This window comes from Orcinus orca, chromosome 14, assembly GCF_937001465.1.
Source record: "Orcinus orca chromosome 14, mOrcOrc1.1, whole genome shotgun sequence".
Taxonomy (NCBI): domain Eukaryota; kingdom Metazoa; phylum Chordata; class Mammalia; order Artiodactyla; family Delphinidae; genus Orcinus; species Orcinus orca.
The window spans coordinates 4,987,347-5,004,668 of NC_064572.1; positions in this window are offsets into that span (position 1 = coordinate 4,987,347).

Consider the following 17,322-nt stretch of genomic DNA (forward strand, 5'->3'; position numbering starts at 1 on the left):
GGACGCAGCAAAATCTGTTCTATGAGGGAAATTTATAGCCATTGAATCTCACCACAAGAAACAAGAAAAATCTCAAATAAACAAGCTAACTGTACACTTAAAACAGCTAGAGAAAAAAGAACAAAGAAAACCCAAAATCAGTAGAAGGAAAGAAATCATAAATATCAGAGCAGAAATAAATGAAATAGAAATGAAGAAAACAATAGCAAAGATCAATAAAACTAATAGCTGCTTCTTTAAGAAGATAAACAAAATTCATAAACCCTTAGACAGACTCATCAAGAAAAACAGGGAGAGGATGCAAATCATAAAATTCGAAATGAAAAAGGAGAAATCACAACTGACACTGCAGAAATACAAAGGATTGGGCTTGCCTGGTGACACAGTGGTTGACAATCTGGCTACCAATGCAGGGGACACGAGTTCTCGCACTGGTCTGGGAAGATCCCACATGCCCCAGAGCAACTGGGCATGACAGCCACAGCTACTGAGCCTGCACGTCTGGAGCCTGTGCTCTGCAACAAGAGAGGCCATGACAGTGAGTGGCCCACGCACCGCGATGAAGAGTGGACCCCGCTCCCCACAACTAGAGAAAGACCTCACACAGAAATGAAAACCAAACACAGCCAAAATAAATAAATAAATAAATAAATTAGATGAAAAAAAAGAAATAGAAAGGATTATAACAGACTACTACAAACAAGTATATGCCAATAACATGGGAAACCATGAAGAAATGGACAAATTCTTGTAAACGTACAATTTTCGAAGACTGAACCAGGAAGAATTAGAAAATATGAACAGATGTATCACAAGTAATGAAATTGAAACCATAATATAAAATCTTCCAACAAACAAAAGCTCAGGACCAGCTAGCTTCACAGGCGAATTCTATCAAACATTAGGGAAGAGCTAACACCGATAATTCTCAAGCGCTTCCAAAAAACTTCAGAGGGAGAAACACTCCCAAATTCATTCTGTGAAGCCACAATCACCCTGATACCAAACAAAACCAGAAAAAGATATCACAAAGAAAGAAAACTACAGGACAATATCACTGATGAACATAGATGCAAAAATCCTCAACAAACTACTAGCAAACAGAATCCAACAGCACATTAAAAGGATCATACACCATGATCAAGTGGGATTTGTCCCAGGGATGCAAGGATTCTTCAATATATGCAAATCGATCAATGTGATACACCACATTAAAAAATTCAGGAATAAAAACCATATGATTTTCTCAATCGATGCAGAAAAAGGTTTTCACAAAATTCAACACTGATTTATGATAAAAACTCTCCAGAAAATGAGTATAGAAGGCACCTACCTCAACATAATAAAGGCAATATATGAAAAACCCACCACATGTCTCATACTCAGTGGTGAAAAACTGAAAGCATTTCCACTAGGATTAGGAAAAAAGACAAGGATGTCCACTCCCACCACTCTTATTCAACATAGTTTTGGAAGTCCTAGCCTTGGCAATCAGAGAAGAAAAAGAAATAAAATGAATCCAAATAGGAAAATAAGAAGTAAAATTTTCACGATTTGCCTATGACATGATACTATACATAGAAAATCCTAAAGATGTCACCAGAAAACTTTTAGAACTAATCATTGTATTCAGTAATGTTGCAGGATACAAAAGTAATGCACAGAAATCACTGGCATTCCTATACACCAAAAATGAAAAATCAGAAAGAGAAATTAAGGAAACACTCCCATTTACCATTGCAACAAAAAGAATAAATTACCTAGGAATGAACCTGCCTAAGAAGGTGAAAGACTTGTACCCAGAAAACTATAATACACTGATGAAATATATCAAAATGACATAAGCAGATGGAGATATATACCATATTCTTGGATTGGAAGAATCAATACTGTGAAAATGACTATACTACCCAAAGCAATGTACAGATTCAATGCAATCCCTATCAAACTACCATGGCGTCCTTCACAGAATTAGGACAAAAAATCTTGCAATTCTTATGGAAACACAAAAGACCCCGAATATCCAAAGCAATCTTGAGAAAGAAAAACGGAGCTGGAGGAATCATGCTCCCTGACCTCAAACTATACCACAAGCTACAATAATCAAGAGAGTATGGTACTTGCATAAAAACAGAAATATAGATCAATGGTACAGTATGGTACAGGTACCCACACACATATGGGCACCTAATTTACGACAAAGGAGGCAAGAACATACAATGGGGAAAAGACAGCCTCTTCAATAATTGATGCTGGGGAAACTGGAAAGCGACATGTAAAGGAATGAAATTAGAACATTCCCTAACAACATACACAAAAATAAACTCCAAATGGTTTAAAGACTTAAATGTAAGGCCACACAATACAAAACTTTTAGAGGAAAACACTCTTTAACATAAACCACAGCAAGATCTTTTTTGACCCACCTCCTAGAGTAACAGAAATAAAACCAAAAATAAACAAATACGACTTAATTAAACTTAAAACTTTTGCACAGCAAACGAAACCATAAACAAGACAAAAAGACAATCCTTAGAATGGAAGAAAATATTTGCAAATGAAGCAACAGACAAAGGATTAATCTCCAAAATATACAAAGAGCTCATGGAGCTCAATATCAAAAAAACAAACAATGCAATTTAAAAAATGGATGGAACTGCTAAATAGAAATTTCAACAAGGAAGACATACAGATGGCCAAGAGGCACGTGAAAAGATGTTCAACATCATTAAGTATTCGAGAAATGCAAATCAAAACTACAATGAGGTATCACCTCACGCCAATCAGAATGGCCATTATCAAAACATCTAGAATCAATAAATTCTGGAAAGGGTGTGGTGAAAAGAGAACCCTCCCACACTGTTGGTGGGAATGTAAATTGATACAACCACTATGGAAAACAGTATAGAGGTTCCTTAAAAAAATAAAAATAGAACTACCATATGACTCAGCAATCCCACTACTGGACATATACCCTGAGAAAACCATAATTCAAAAAGAGACATGCACCACAATGTTCATTGCAGCGATATTTACAATAGCCAGGACATGGATGCAACCTAAATGTCCATCGACAGATGAGTGGATATGGCAGATGTGGCACATATATACAATGGAATATTACTCAGCCATAAAAAGAAACGAAATTGAGTTATTTGTAATGAGGTGGATGGATATAGAGTCTGTCATACAGACTAAAGTAAGTCAGAAAGAGGGAAAAAAATACCATAAGCTAACGCATATATATGGAATCTGAAAAAGCAAAAAGGGTACTGATGAACATAGTTGCAGGGCAGAAATAAATAAGTAGACATAGAGAATGGACTTGATGACACGGGGTGGGGGGCGAAGAGAACGTAGCATTGATGTATTTACACTACCGAATGTAAAGCTCGATGCTTTGTGCTGACCTAGAGGGGTGGGATAGGGAGGGTGGGAGGAAGGCTTAAGATGGAGGGGAAATGGGGATATGTGTATGCATATGGCTGATTCGCTTTTTTGTGCAACAGAAACTAGCACAGTAATGTGAAGTAAGTATACTCTAATAAAGATGTATTTTTAAAAATGTTATGACTTTAAGAGTGATCACAGATTTAATTTTCCAGGTATACTGAAAAAAACAGAGTAGTGAAATTGCACTAAGGATGACGATAGCAACCAACTTCATTTTAATTTTATCTGCACATTGCACAAGAACTCTTACCCCTGTCCATCACTGTCTTTTAAAAGAGAAGCTTCTTTCATTATAGGATCCTTTTTTAAAAAATAAATAAATTTATTTATTTTTAGAAAAAGAATAATTTATTGATAGAAAACTATCAGGAGTTAATGAGTTCTAATTTACACTTGGGAGTGAAGCAAACTCTAAAAATGGTCACAATGATGAAATAATGAATACATAATTTAATATGCTTCTGAAAACTTAACAAAAATAACCAACGTCTAGAAGTACACAATTTTCGGTTATTAAATACAAAATATTTTCATGCAACTTCCAGAGATTCTTGCATCTGGTAGAACACTTCTTTCTTAAAAGTGCATTCTTGCATAATAATAAAACAAACAAAATACACTTTGTTTTTTTCTTATGTATTTATCAATACATTTCATTTCAAATTTATCAATAATGTATATAGCTTATAGCACATTTCAGGAAATGTCTATATGGCAAGAGTGTGTTATTTGGGGTGTTTTGGCTTATCTAAAATTAAGTTAAGAGAAAATTAGGAGCCCCAAATAATGATTTAAATAGAGATCCTCTTGTACAGTGTTCTTGAAAATCATACCCGATGGATGTTCAAATAAAATGGCAGATAAATGGAATGTTAAGGCACATGTGCAGCATATTTTCTATTCTAATAAAAACCATTATTGACTTTCAAAAGTTTACTTTTGAACCCAAACAATTAATTTTAAAAATACTTATTTCATGATACAGTAAACAGGAAACCTGGCTCTTAGGAAAATAAATCTTGCTTTACTCTTCCTAAATCTTGCTGAACAATTTTACAAAAGTTCAGAATTTCGGACAGTATTTTTAATAATCCAGCCTTTCTCCTTTTTTTTTTTTTTTTTTTTTGTTTGCGTTCCGCGGGCCTCTCACTGTTGTGGCCTCTCCCGTTGCGGAGCACAGGCTCCGGACGCGCAGGCTCAGTGGCCATGGCTCACGGGCCCAGCCGCTCCACAGCATGTGGGATCTTCCGGGATCAGGGCACGAACCTGTGTCCCCTGCATTGGCAGGTGGACTCTCAACCACTGCGCCACCAGGGAAGCCCAAACCAGCCTTTCTTAAAACACACAGCCTAATCAAGGATCCGGAATTGACGATGTTTTAAATTTCAACATTATTTTATAAAGTGCCAAATTTTCTTTGTAAACTAGTAGAAAAATTTTTTAATTTTCCCCCTTAATGGCTAAGTTTTCTGAAGGTTCTGTTTTTATATTAAGTAATTCTGATATCAGTAATCTTATTACACATGTATTTTCACAAATGTTCCTCACAACCGGTTTCTTATCATTGGACTCTGCTTGTGGAATAGGTAAAAATGAATATATAAAGATGAATTTGTGGTCAAGTTTATCTTTCATTTCTTTGATGGTTTCTGGACTTTAAAAAAAAAAGATTCTTTACAAGAACTCCATTTTTTATCCCACATAATAAAAATCATTCATACAAGTTTTCTACGTGTACTTTTATGGTTTCAGTTTTACAGTCCACGGAACCCAAGTCCCCGCAAAATCCCTAAGTGCTCCCAGGAGCAGGGACCAGCCCGAGCGCTGTGGGCCGCTAGTACTCCCACCTCGCCGGGAATCGCGTGGGGAGCTCTTCTCCGTGGCAGCCTCCCGGCGACCTCTTCCCAGTACCCCGCCCTCTTTCTGATGCCGGGTCGCTTCCCGCGGTAGTGATACAGGAGCTAGCTCCGGGGCGGAAGCCGCGGGACGAACTCGGGCGTTTGGGCGGCCCGCGCTGTACCCTCGCCGCCCGGCAATCAGGATCCGTCCCTCGGGGTTTCCCACCGCTTGTCGGGCGCCAACTGGCGGCCGCTTGGAGACCGTCCCTTCCATCCGGAGCTTCAGTGACCTTCGCGAGGGCTGAGACTCAGCCGCCGGGCACGAGGCAGATTTCCGGGAGGCCGGCGACGCTTGCGGCGCCTGTTCCGGTGGCGCCGGGGCGTGGCGGTTCATGTTGCCGCCGGAGATTGGCCGAAGAGGTCTATAGCTTCTAAGGCTAGCATTAAGGTCTGTAAAGTGTTGGGCATACTGGATGGGTCGACCAACACGCCGTGGTGCCCTTCGGGCCGCGGGGACAGCCCAGACAGTTGTGTGTGACCAGGAGAGGGTGTCCGTGTCCGGCGTCGTCCTCCGTGTATCCCGATGGTCGTACTTTCTCATATTTTCCAACTCGCCTGGAGGTTGGAAACAACACGGATGTACGCAGACATCGCCCAGTTTTCAACGGCCCCATCGTGGATCCCGATCGCCCTAACCCCCAAATGTTTACGTTTCTCCCCCTAGTAGGGATCGACCCTGGTGGCCGAAAGGAGGAGACACTGAGAGGGCTACCCCGGGGCTCCCCGTCCTCCTTTCCACGGAGTCGCGACGCTCCGTCCCAGAGGCCGCCCGGAGGTACGTCCTCGCCTCCTTGGGGTCCGGGTCCGTCCCAGTGCCGTCGCGGAGGTGGGGCTGTTCCCCGGTGGCCACTTTCATTTCTCCAGATTCCACGCGAAGCGACCACGGTGCTCCGCACACCAGATTTCCCGCAGTTCGAGCTGCGTGTATGCGGGGAGGGCCCGGCGTCCCCTTTTCTATTTGCCCCGTGTTGAGAAATGGTACGGATGGTGGACTGGGTGGAGCCGGAGTTTCAAGGTGCGCTTTCGTCGGTGTGCCACAAAGATCCCTCTGGATGAGATTAGCACTACTGACGCTTCCCCGGGTGACTGCTGAGGTGAGGTCGACCAGATGGCCCGACGGCGATATTGGGCATAAAAAAAAGAAAGTAATGATATTTTTCTGTTACAAGCTCGATTCACTATAATGTGGACATTAGTTAAATGAAAAATCCTGAGATTTATAGTAATGAAAATTACCATTGTCAGTGTTACTCAAAATTACGGTAATTATTACCCTTGTTTGCAGTTAATTTTGAAAACAGTGATTCAAGTTTCTGTATACACAGAGTATGTGACTGAAGATGATGAAAGAGGGATTTTGGAATGCAGAATTTTCTAAATCTTCCTGGAAGTCGGGGAACCTCTCCCTCGAGCCACAAGGCCCTATGCCACACCCTGCAACAACCAACGTGGAAAACCAGACCTCAATCTCGGCAACAATATGTCTCAAGTGTCAGTGTTTCGTCAGTGACTCACAGCTTCCTCATTTTTCATCCTTTCCATTTAGAACCAAATGGGGGAAAGAAATATATCAATATGGTCCCCTAAGTAAACATGTGGGACGCCCATTCTCCTATCAGTGCGCCTCCAACTTCCCCACTTGACAAGCTGTGATCAGGACATGTCTCCCTTTTTTTCCCCCAGAAGCCATCCCCATCCCTATGCCTTCCCTGAGTCTCAGCCGAATGTGACTGGTGGTGGCTGACTCCTGTGCTCTATAGACGAATTCTGAGTAAATAGGGCTTGTCTCATTTTGGGAGTGGGAGGGTCTTTGTTCATTTGTACAGAGCTTAGAGTGGGAACCAAATCAAGCAATGAGGATAATATGTGTTTCCAATTATTCTTCAAAAACGTATTATTGATTACTCACCGGTTTTTAAGTTGAGATAGAAATCATATACCATAAAATGCCCTTCGAACACTCTAGAGTTTAGTGATTTATTGTCTGTTTACAAAGTTGTGCAACCATCATCACTATCTGATCCGGAATATTTTATCTCCCTACAAAGACACCTAGGACCCCTTAAACAGTCACTTCCTAGTTCCCTGCCCCACAGCCGTAGGCAACTAACTGTGTGCTTTTCAATCCTGTGGACTTGCTTTTTCTGTATATTTCAAGTACATGGATTTATACAACTGTGGCCTTTATGTCTGGCTTCCTATACAGTGCCATGTATTTGAGGCTCATCCATGTTTTATCATGTGATTAATTCCTCTCTTTGGCCCAGAACTTTCCTTTGTAAGTCCTTAAGATACACACACAGGAAATTCCCTGGTGGTCCAGTGGTTAGGACTCCACCACCCTCTCTCTTTCAAGGACCCAGGTTCGATTCCTCGTGGGGAAACTGAAATCCTATAAGCTGCACAGTGCAGCAAAAAGAAAAAATATATATATACACACACACACATGCTACCATTTTTTTTAATGTGGAAAATAGAGTACTGAAATTGCTATTGTAACCATTTTATGCAGACAGTTCCAGGGCCCAAAATTGCCCCACCAACCCAGAGCTGCCAGCAAGCACACAGGACACCAGCCCAGCCATGTTGCCCTTTCTCAGAACTCTCCACACACACTTTCCAAGACTCCACCAATTTGTGCCACCACCCAGCGGCCAAAGAGGTGACCACCTGTTCAAGGGGAGGGAGGCAGCAGTGGCAAAGGGAGAGAGAGATGAAAGGAGAGACAAGTGGCAAAGCCTACAGCACCGGGTATCCCAGTCGGTCTCAGCAACAAGTACTAGCCAGCCTCAACCCTGCTCAGTTTCTGAGCTCAGAAACTGGCAGTTGACTTCATGGTGATGCGGACCTGGATGGTGGCAGCCCAGACCAGGCACCCAATACCCCATGCTGTGCAGTCCTGCCATGCCACCTCCACTCCCCAGCCCATGTCAGAGCCCTGTGTCCCCAGACTCCTGTGGCAAACTGCTCCTGACACACCCTCAGCCATCTGGTGGCCAGGCCACCAGGCTGTGACTCTGAGTTCCCAGGAGATTGTTTTCAGTCAGGGTATGTGGCCAGTGGTAACAGGGCCTGAGCAGCTGGAAGTGACTGGAGGAATGCCCAGTCTTCTGTAATTCAATGCTGTCCTGACACTGACTGACAGTGTCTCTCTGATGCCTTCATGGCTCCCTCCGGATATTCCACCCACACAGCCATATTCCAGGCTGGGATGCCAGGGGAAGCACTAACAGGGTGGCAGCATCCCCCAGTGACCAACGCCAGGCACCCGGCCTCCACCATCTCTGGACGCTCATGTATGTAGCCTCGCTATCACATTCCTTAATATTAAAAACAAGGGATCCAAGACACAGGAGACTCGTCGTAGGTCAGGATGAGAGCTTAGAACTGAAGCCTAGTGAGTTTGAATGCTGTCCCCTAAGGTGACGCCATCTGCCAGGAGACACGTCCACCTCCAGGTAATCACAATCAGTCTAGTTCAGTACAAAGAGGGACAGGTGTGTCATGGTGGGGACAGGGTGGAAACTTCCCCCCTCTGCTTCTGTTTCCCTACTTGCTGCTGCCCGGGGGGGCCAAGCCAAGTCCTCCTCAATATCCTATATTATTATATCGTCCTGTTTTCACTCAGACACCACAGGAGGATGCCTGCCCCTCAAGGTATAATTTTCTCAATTATGATTAGTACAGCCATGAAATGTTTTCAAAGTTTTAAAGTACACAAAATATAAAAATCTTCCAGGCCATTGAAGTTCTACATGAGGTAAGGGTGAAATAAGTTCCGTTGAGCTCCTAGTCCTGGAAGGAGGGAAGGAGGAGGAAGAAAGAATTAAACTTTGGTGAACTTACTCTACACATGGCCTGTGTTTAATCCTTTTATCTATTCAGTTAATTAGTCATCACAGTTTTTCAAGATGTTTCTCTCTCTGACCCAGTGTGTTCACAGAGCTCACAGGCTGGAGAGTTTCTCAAAGAATGATCACACCACTGGGGGCGGTGGGGTCCCAGATGAGGCCAGAGGCAAGCAGGAGAAGGTGTGTAGATCAAGAAGGGCTTCGTGGAGAAGGTGACATCTGAAGAGGCTCTACAAGAATGAGTTCTCATCTAGCCAAAGACTGGCATTGAGCAGGACCCAAGTACAAGATCAATAAATGAGTGGATAGATACACTAATGCATGCCATCCCCCTAACACAGACAAGGAGGCCTGGCCCACTGAGGATTTGCAAAATTTGGAAACATGAAACAGTGAGGGATCAGTGGGGAAAGGCTACAGCGTGATGCCTGCCTCACTTCCTTTATGGGTGTCTTGACACCATGATGCCCTGTGTTCTGCCTTCTTAGGGAACCCTTTTCTGTCCTCTGCTATGGGATACTGCCTGTCGTTCCCAGCAACACCTTCCTGTGTGTCATCAGTCATTCCATGTGTAATTGTGCTCATTTCAAAGGGATCTATTAATGAGTGAGAGGGTGGTGGGCAGCTCAAGATAGAAAGGTGGAAGGAGAAAATGACAGGGAGTCCTGCATCAATGGGATCATGGGGTGGGATGCAAGGGAGTGGGGGAGGGGGAAGAGGTCGTGTCTTAGAGCTTGAGGGTGGGGCCATCAAGGGGTTCCCTCACTGATAGTGATTCCACAAGAGGAGACAAGGGATGAACTCAGTTTGGGACCTAGGACTTTGAGAAGCCTGTGGGAACTTCGGGCGGGGATGACAGGTGAGCTACGCATAGAAAATGAAGGTGTGACAGAGGGGCAGGATCAGAGCTTTGACCCAGATGAGATGGGGAGGAAGTGGAACGGAAGGGGCCTGAGGACACTGAGGAAGTTTGTTAACTGCAGTCATCATGGGGGTTCAGTCCACAGCCTGCTAGCTGCTAAAAGAGTGCTGGGCCCAAGTTCACATGTTTCCATTTTGAAACTCTGGAGTAGAATTTGCTGATCACTGGAATTGAATTTACCAGTTGGTGTGATCAAACTCAAGCTCATGAGCTAGGAAAATGAAATCAAGGCTTACAAATAAAAGCAAAACAGACTGAGCACAAGACAATTATTCCAGCTAAAAGCTAAGTCTCTCAAACATGCAGCCCATGGTGACTTCAGGGCCTTTGCATTTGCTATTCTCTCAGCCTAGAACACTGTGTCCTCTACTTGTTTGCTCCCTAAGCTTCTTCAGATATATTCAAAAGTTTACTTTCCTTTTCTTTATGGTACATATCACCTCCTGATATTGTGTACCTCTATTTTTTAAACTGTTTTCCCCATGAGTCTGTCACCTGCATGTGAATTGGGATCTCCCTCCACCTGTTTCACCCACTGCTGTCGTCTGGTGTCTGGACCAGGTCAGCACACAGTAGGGCCTCAGTGAATGTGTGCCATGTGCTGGTTGAGGGAGCACTGAATGTATAGCAGGGATAGCTGCGGGTCATAGAGAATTGCCCTTGATTGAGAATGAAGTGTTCAGAAGGACAAACTGCTCAAGGTCTTGGTGTCTTGTTCTTCTGGAAATTTCTCATGGTTATTGTAAAGATGCAAAACTAAACCCAGGGAAAGCCGCTGCTGTCCTGATTTGGGGACAGCCCTAGATATGCTATGCTGCTACTTCCCAGAGCTGAGGTCACATGGGTGGGTCTCAAGTCCCAGCGTCTCAGGGGCATTTCACCTCCTCCCAATCTCTCCTCCCATTGATGTAAGAAACGCCGTGTTCAGTACACCTGTGACCAATACCTTTCAATTGATGGAGGCAGGGCTGAGGTAGCAGGATTTCCAACCTGAAAGTCCTCATTCCCCTCTTTAAAAAGCCCTTTTCTCCAACCTGAGTCCATCCAAACAGCACCCATTCCTCACATTCTGCATCTGCAAGAGAGTTTCTGCATCTTCATTCAGCAAATGAGACCCCACTAGGTGTTAGGGGTTAGGGCTCATCCAGGGACCCAAACCTCATGTGATGAGTAAATGGTCCTCGTGTGTGGATAGAAACCTGTGGGCGTCTTCTGGGACTGCTAGGAGCCTCCTATCTTTCTGTGCTCTCTGATTATGAATGCCGCAAAGCTGAGCCCTGATTCTGCTAACTCCTACCCACCCGTCCCCTCACTCTGAACGTCACAGAGATGCTCTAGTGTATTAGACAAAACTCAGATCCTGCTTAGACTCGCAAGGCCCTTAGGAATACAGTGCCAAGGAAGCAGCAATCTTGTCCCTGGTTGGTCCCTACCAGCGTCATTCTCCTCTGCTTGCTATTGTCCAATGACCAAAAAAAGTTGTTCTATGTGTTTTGCACAGTTTCTAATTGTTTATATTGAGGACAACTCCCACACAATTTCCTCCTTCCTGGAAGGTTCTGGAATTATCTTTCTTCATGTGCTTCACCTTCTGGACTCCGAGAGCGCAGTGAGACTGTATTGGGCCCTGACATCTGTTGCTCAGTTGTAGCATTCATACAGAATCTTCGTGGTGGTTTATCTAAAAAGGCAGCCACGTTCAATTCCTTCCTTCCTTATACAAAACAAGGCACCCCACCCCGAGGAGACAAGCGGTCTGTTTCTCCAAACTCCTACATCTGACCTGGCCTGTGAATGCTTTGACCCATAGAGAGTTGCAGAGGTGACTTTGGGCCAGTCCTTAACCGGCCTTATAAGAGATCTGACCACTGACCCTTTCTTTAATCAGACTGCTGCTCATACAATTTGGTCCATGGAAACAGGCTCTGTTGTGAGGAAACCAAGCCACGTACGGAGGTCACGTGCACACTCTGGCCCCCAGCACAGGTGACCCCCAGCCAGCCCTGTGAGGGGCCTGCTGGAGCCTCTCTGTGACACCGCCCCATCTGCCCTCCAACTGCAGCAGCACGAGGAGCTCTAAGCAAGAAGCATGCAATTAAACACAGACAGCCCACAGAACTAGCAATGATAATAATAAATTATATTTCAAACCACTAAGTTTTGTAATAGTTTGTTACATAGCAGTAATAAACCCGACTATTTCTAGGACAATCCCTTGAAGCAAAATATAACCTGAAAATCAACTATAAGTTCCATTAAAAAAAAAAAGTAAAATAAAATTCTACTAAAATTTTAAAATCACTGGCTTTATTTGAAGATTTATGAATCAGGCAGGATCCAATTTAGCAGATAGAAAGAAGCTCTGAGGAATTGCACAAAATGAAAGACGCTTATAGGCAGAAGGGAGCTGAAACAAGGAAGCTGTTCTGGGCAAAGCTTCGTGTGGGTTACTGCAAGGTTTCTTTGCATTAGCGGATGGCAGCTGTCTCCCAGGCAGATGGCTGAGCTAGTGCTGATCACAGGATTCCTGACCCTCTGGATTACGGTTCCATTTCTGGAGGAGCCGAAACTGCATTTAAGTCGCAGTTTGATGACATTGTTCTTACTAAGCAACTCCTTTGGGGCTGTTGTCTTGATTTTAACTGTCCCCTGAGGGCAGCAACAAGGTTTATCATTGTTGAGTCCTTGTGTTAAGCACAGTGAGTGGCATATTCATTCGTCAAAATGCTGATCCAACATCTGCTGTGTGCCAGGCCTGTGCTGGGGGAAGGGATTCCCAGTCCCGAGAAGACAGAGACTCAACAAGGAAATCACAAAAAGGCGCGTTCCGGGCTATGATACCAGCTGCTCATTCAGTGCTTATGGAGTCTCTACCTCGGGCTCCACACTGATCTGGGCTGTAGGCCACGCAGAGAATAAAATATACAAAAACAAGAACAATTTAAAAAGAAACAACCCTGCTGCTGCTCCCATGGAGCTGACGCCGCGGAGGGGGACAGACAGTAAGCAGAACAGCGTGTAGAAGGGTTGGCGCTGTGCAGGGAAGAGCAGGCCTCAGGGGAAGCAGGAGAGCAGGGCGGGGGAGGGGCTGGGGTGGCAGGGAAAGGGGATAGCGGTGGCAGAGGAGCTCGTAGGACTGGGACCCCATGAGGAGAGTTCCTCCGGGTGAGGCAGCCACAGTGGGTGCTGACAGGGCCGGCCCTGGGTGCTGCGCAGCAATGAGGTGGGTGATGACTGGGACACATGGGCGGGGGAGGCTGACACTGCAGATGCACAGGCAGGGGACGTGTCTCTGAGGACGGGACGTTTAAGCTGCTCCCTAGTGTGGACCAAGTATCTATGTTCTGTAAACCTGACGCTTTAACATCTCCTCACATGAACATGCTGGGCTCGCCTTGTTCTAGACAAGCCAGTGCCAAGCCCGGGTCCCCTTGCCTCGGCCCCTGGGTCCCTACTCTCCAGCCTCCCTGGATTCAGAACTGCTCCCAGGCCTGCTTTTGAAATACAAACCGATCCATCCAGAGCCCTCACCATCCACCTCCTCTGTGGCTCTCACACTGGGGACCACTGTCTCCCTTCCCTCAACACCCAGACACCAGGGACAGCCCCTGACATCCTACAGCCTACTCAGTCCTGAATCTACTCGCCATCCTCCCTGTTCCTTCCTGGGGAATCACAGAAATAGCACTTGTCACGAATTTCCCTCCCTCCCTCTGCCTGCTGACCAATGTGCGGCCTGTCCCCTCCTCTTGGGAGCTGCAAGTGACCAACCATCTTTTTAGAGACAGTCGTCTAGTGATCCGTTGACCTTACCTTACCTCATATTCCCTATTAATAAACTATATTTTAAACCAGTCCCGAAAGAAAAGACACTCTGTACATAATTAAGCATGAACAAATAAAGAACAAATGAACTATGGAACTTGTTATAATGTTCTCAATAACTTTAATATTTTATTATATATTAGGCTGTCTTTTCAACATAAAATTGTGAGTCCATAAGGCTGGAGAGTACATGAGAAGTTACACGGACAAGACAAGACACCTGGGAATTCCCATACACCTGCACTTGAATGGGGAGCTCAGGCCAACACTTGAGTTGAGTTCCGCTTTGTGGGTGGATGACGCAATTGGAAATTTTTGTTTTTCCAAATTAAGCTTTTAAATATATTGGTTTAGCAGAGGAGTTAGTTCTAAACTCATCTTTCCAGCAACATTCAAGTGACAACAGACGTAAGATGGTCTGTGCCCTGAGTTATTTATTTAGAATCTGCACGTATCATCAGGGAAACAGGACAGCACATTTCAAAACAAGCTACGTGTGTAGGAGAGAGCCGGGGTTCACGCTGTGGTGGGAAGAACAAGACCGTATTCCCGGAAAATATTAGCTCCAGATTCCTTTTGTTGGGAGCATCCATCTTCACCCATTAGATTTCCAGAGAAGCACCGGGAAAGGACACTGGATTGTTGCTGAGCTTGGCTTCCCCCCCACCCCCATGAAGCAGAGAGCTGAAAGTATCAGACACCTGTAGTCCTTGGAGCAGCCTGACCCATGGCAAGTGCAGAGAGGAGCCCCTTCCACGGTTCCTGTATTGGTTAGAATTCAGTTGCTATAACACACCGACCCCCCCCCACACGTAATTATGCCAAATAGAAGTTTGCATCTCTCTCACATTCTGATCTGCAGGCAGGCAGTCCTGTGCTGCTCTCGCAAGGCTACTTCAGGAAGCTTCTCTGTCATCCCTGTTGAAGCTTCTCTGTCATCCCTGTTGCTCTGTCATCCTAGGGGAATTGGCCTTCTCCGGGGTGGACGTGGGGCAGGATGGAGCTATAGTTTCAGTGTGAAGTAGGACAGAGGGAGAAGGAGAAAGTAAGGCCTGCCTGTCCTATGTAGGAAATATCCTAGAAGTTGCACAAATTTCTTTCCTTCCATCTTGGAGGGAGAGCTTAGTCTCACAAACAACCCAGCTGCACAGGAGGCCGGGAACGTCTGTAGTCTCGGGCAGCCCTGCACTTAGTTAAATATCGAATGTTCAGTTGCTCTAAGAGAGAAGTGGGCCAGGGTGTTGGGAGCCAAATGGTTGTCTCTGCCCCCCGCCCCCACAGGTTTCAATGTTTTCTCTCATCACCCACCCCCTCCCTAACAGAGTTCGAGTTTCATGAGAGTTTTTCCAGACAAATCACATTAAATCATAGATCAGGACCCAGCTGAAAATCATCAGCCTGTGGGTGCTTTTCATTAGGCTCACTGGCAAATTGCTGGTGGAACTCCGTTACTAACATTGTCTCTGGCTAGGGGAGGCGACAGGGCAGGGTAGTGGCAGAACAATAGTAAAGTACAAAGTGGGAGCAACAGGGGGACAGGCAGAGGCTTCAAACCCCAGGAGGAAAATAAACACAGACACACTCCTGTATTCAACCCTCAAAATAATTTTGTAGGGAAGAAACAGCTACAATTAAGTAAAATCATATCTAAACACTTAAAATTATCCTCCTTACAAGTTCTCTTAGAATTTTCATTAGTCAGAATCTCCATAAACACTTGATCCAGATGTGAAAGTAACTTTTTTTTTTTGTATATCTAACTAGCAAGGTGTCAGAAAAAAATGCAAATGTAAACGTGGTGAGGATGCAGTGAGACCAGCACTCTTAGATGCTGGATTGGAAAAATGTAGATGGTACCACTTTTTTCTGGAGCATCATTTGGTAATATGCATTAAAAATTGTAAAATATTTATGGTGTTTGAGCTAGTAATTTTACTTCTGGGAATTCATATAAAGATAATAATCAGAGATGCTGACAAAGATTTAGGTACAAGTGTTTACCAAATAACTGGAAAGATATTCCATGTTCATACATTGGAAGAATTAATGTTGGCAACATTTCCATTCTCCCCAAGGCAATCTACACACAGATTTAATGTAATAAAAATAATTAATGTAATGTATCAAATTTCCAATGACATTATTCACAAAAATAGAAAAAACAATCTTAAGATTTGTGTGGAACCACACAGGACTCTGAATAGCTACAGCAATCCTGAGAAAGAAGAACAAAGTTGGAGGAATCACACTTCTTGCTTTCAAATTACAATGCAAAGCTATAGTCATCAAAACAGTATAATACTTGCATCAACATAGACACACAGACCAGAACAGAATGGAGAGCTCTAAAATAAATCCCTGCATGTACAGTCAACTAATGTCTGACAACAGGGCCAAGAATACTCAATGGAGAAAGGATAGTCTCTTCAATAAATTGTGTTTGAAAAACTGGCAGCCACATGCAAACGTATAAAACTGGATGTGCGTGTTGTCCCACTTATAAAAATCAACTGAAAGTGCATTAAAGAAACATTTAACATCTGGAACCATAAAACTCCTACAAGAATATATAGGGGACTGGCTCCTTCACACCGGTCTTTGCAATTTTATTTTATTTTTTTTGGATTTGGCACCAAAAACAAAGAAAACAAAAGCCAAAATAAACAGGTGCGAGTACATAAAATTAAAAGGTTTCTACACTGCAAGGGAAACCATCAACAAAGTGAAAAGGCACACTATGTAATGGGAGAAAGTATTTGCAAATATCTAATAAGGGGTTAATATGCCGATTGTATAAAAACCCACACAAGTCAATAGCAAAACAACAATAACAAAAACAATTTAGTTAAAAAATGAGCAGAAGAACTGGATAGATATTTTTCCAAAGAAGACATGCAAATGGGCAACAATACATGAAAAGATGTTCAACGTCAGTAATCATCAGGGAAATAAAAATCAAAGCCACAGTGAGATATCACCTCACACCTGTTAGAATGGCTGCCCTCAAAAGCACAAAAGAGGGCTTCCCTAGTGGCGCAGTGGTTGAGAGTCCGCCTGCCGATGCAGGGGAGACGGGTTCGTGTCCTGGTCCGGGAAGATCCCACATGCCGCAGATCAGCTGGCCCGTGAGCCATGGCTGCTGAGCCTGCACGTCCGGAGCCTGTGCTCCACAACAGGAGAGGCCACAAAAGTGAGACGCCTGCGTACTGCAAAAAAAAAAAGAAAAAGCACAAAAGAATGAGTGTTAGCCAAGATGTGGAGAAAAGAAATCCTTGTGCACTTGTAGGTGGGATGTAAATTGGTGCAGCCACTCTGGAAAAGAGTATGAAGGTTTCTTGATTATACCACAATAAAGCTGAAAAAAATCTATTGT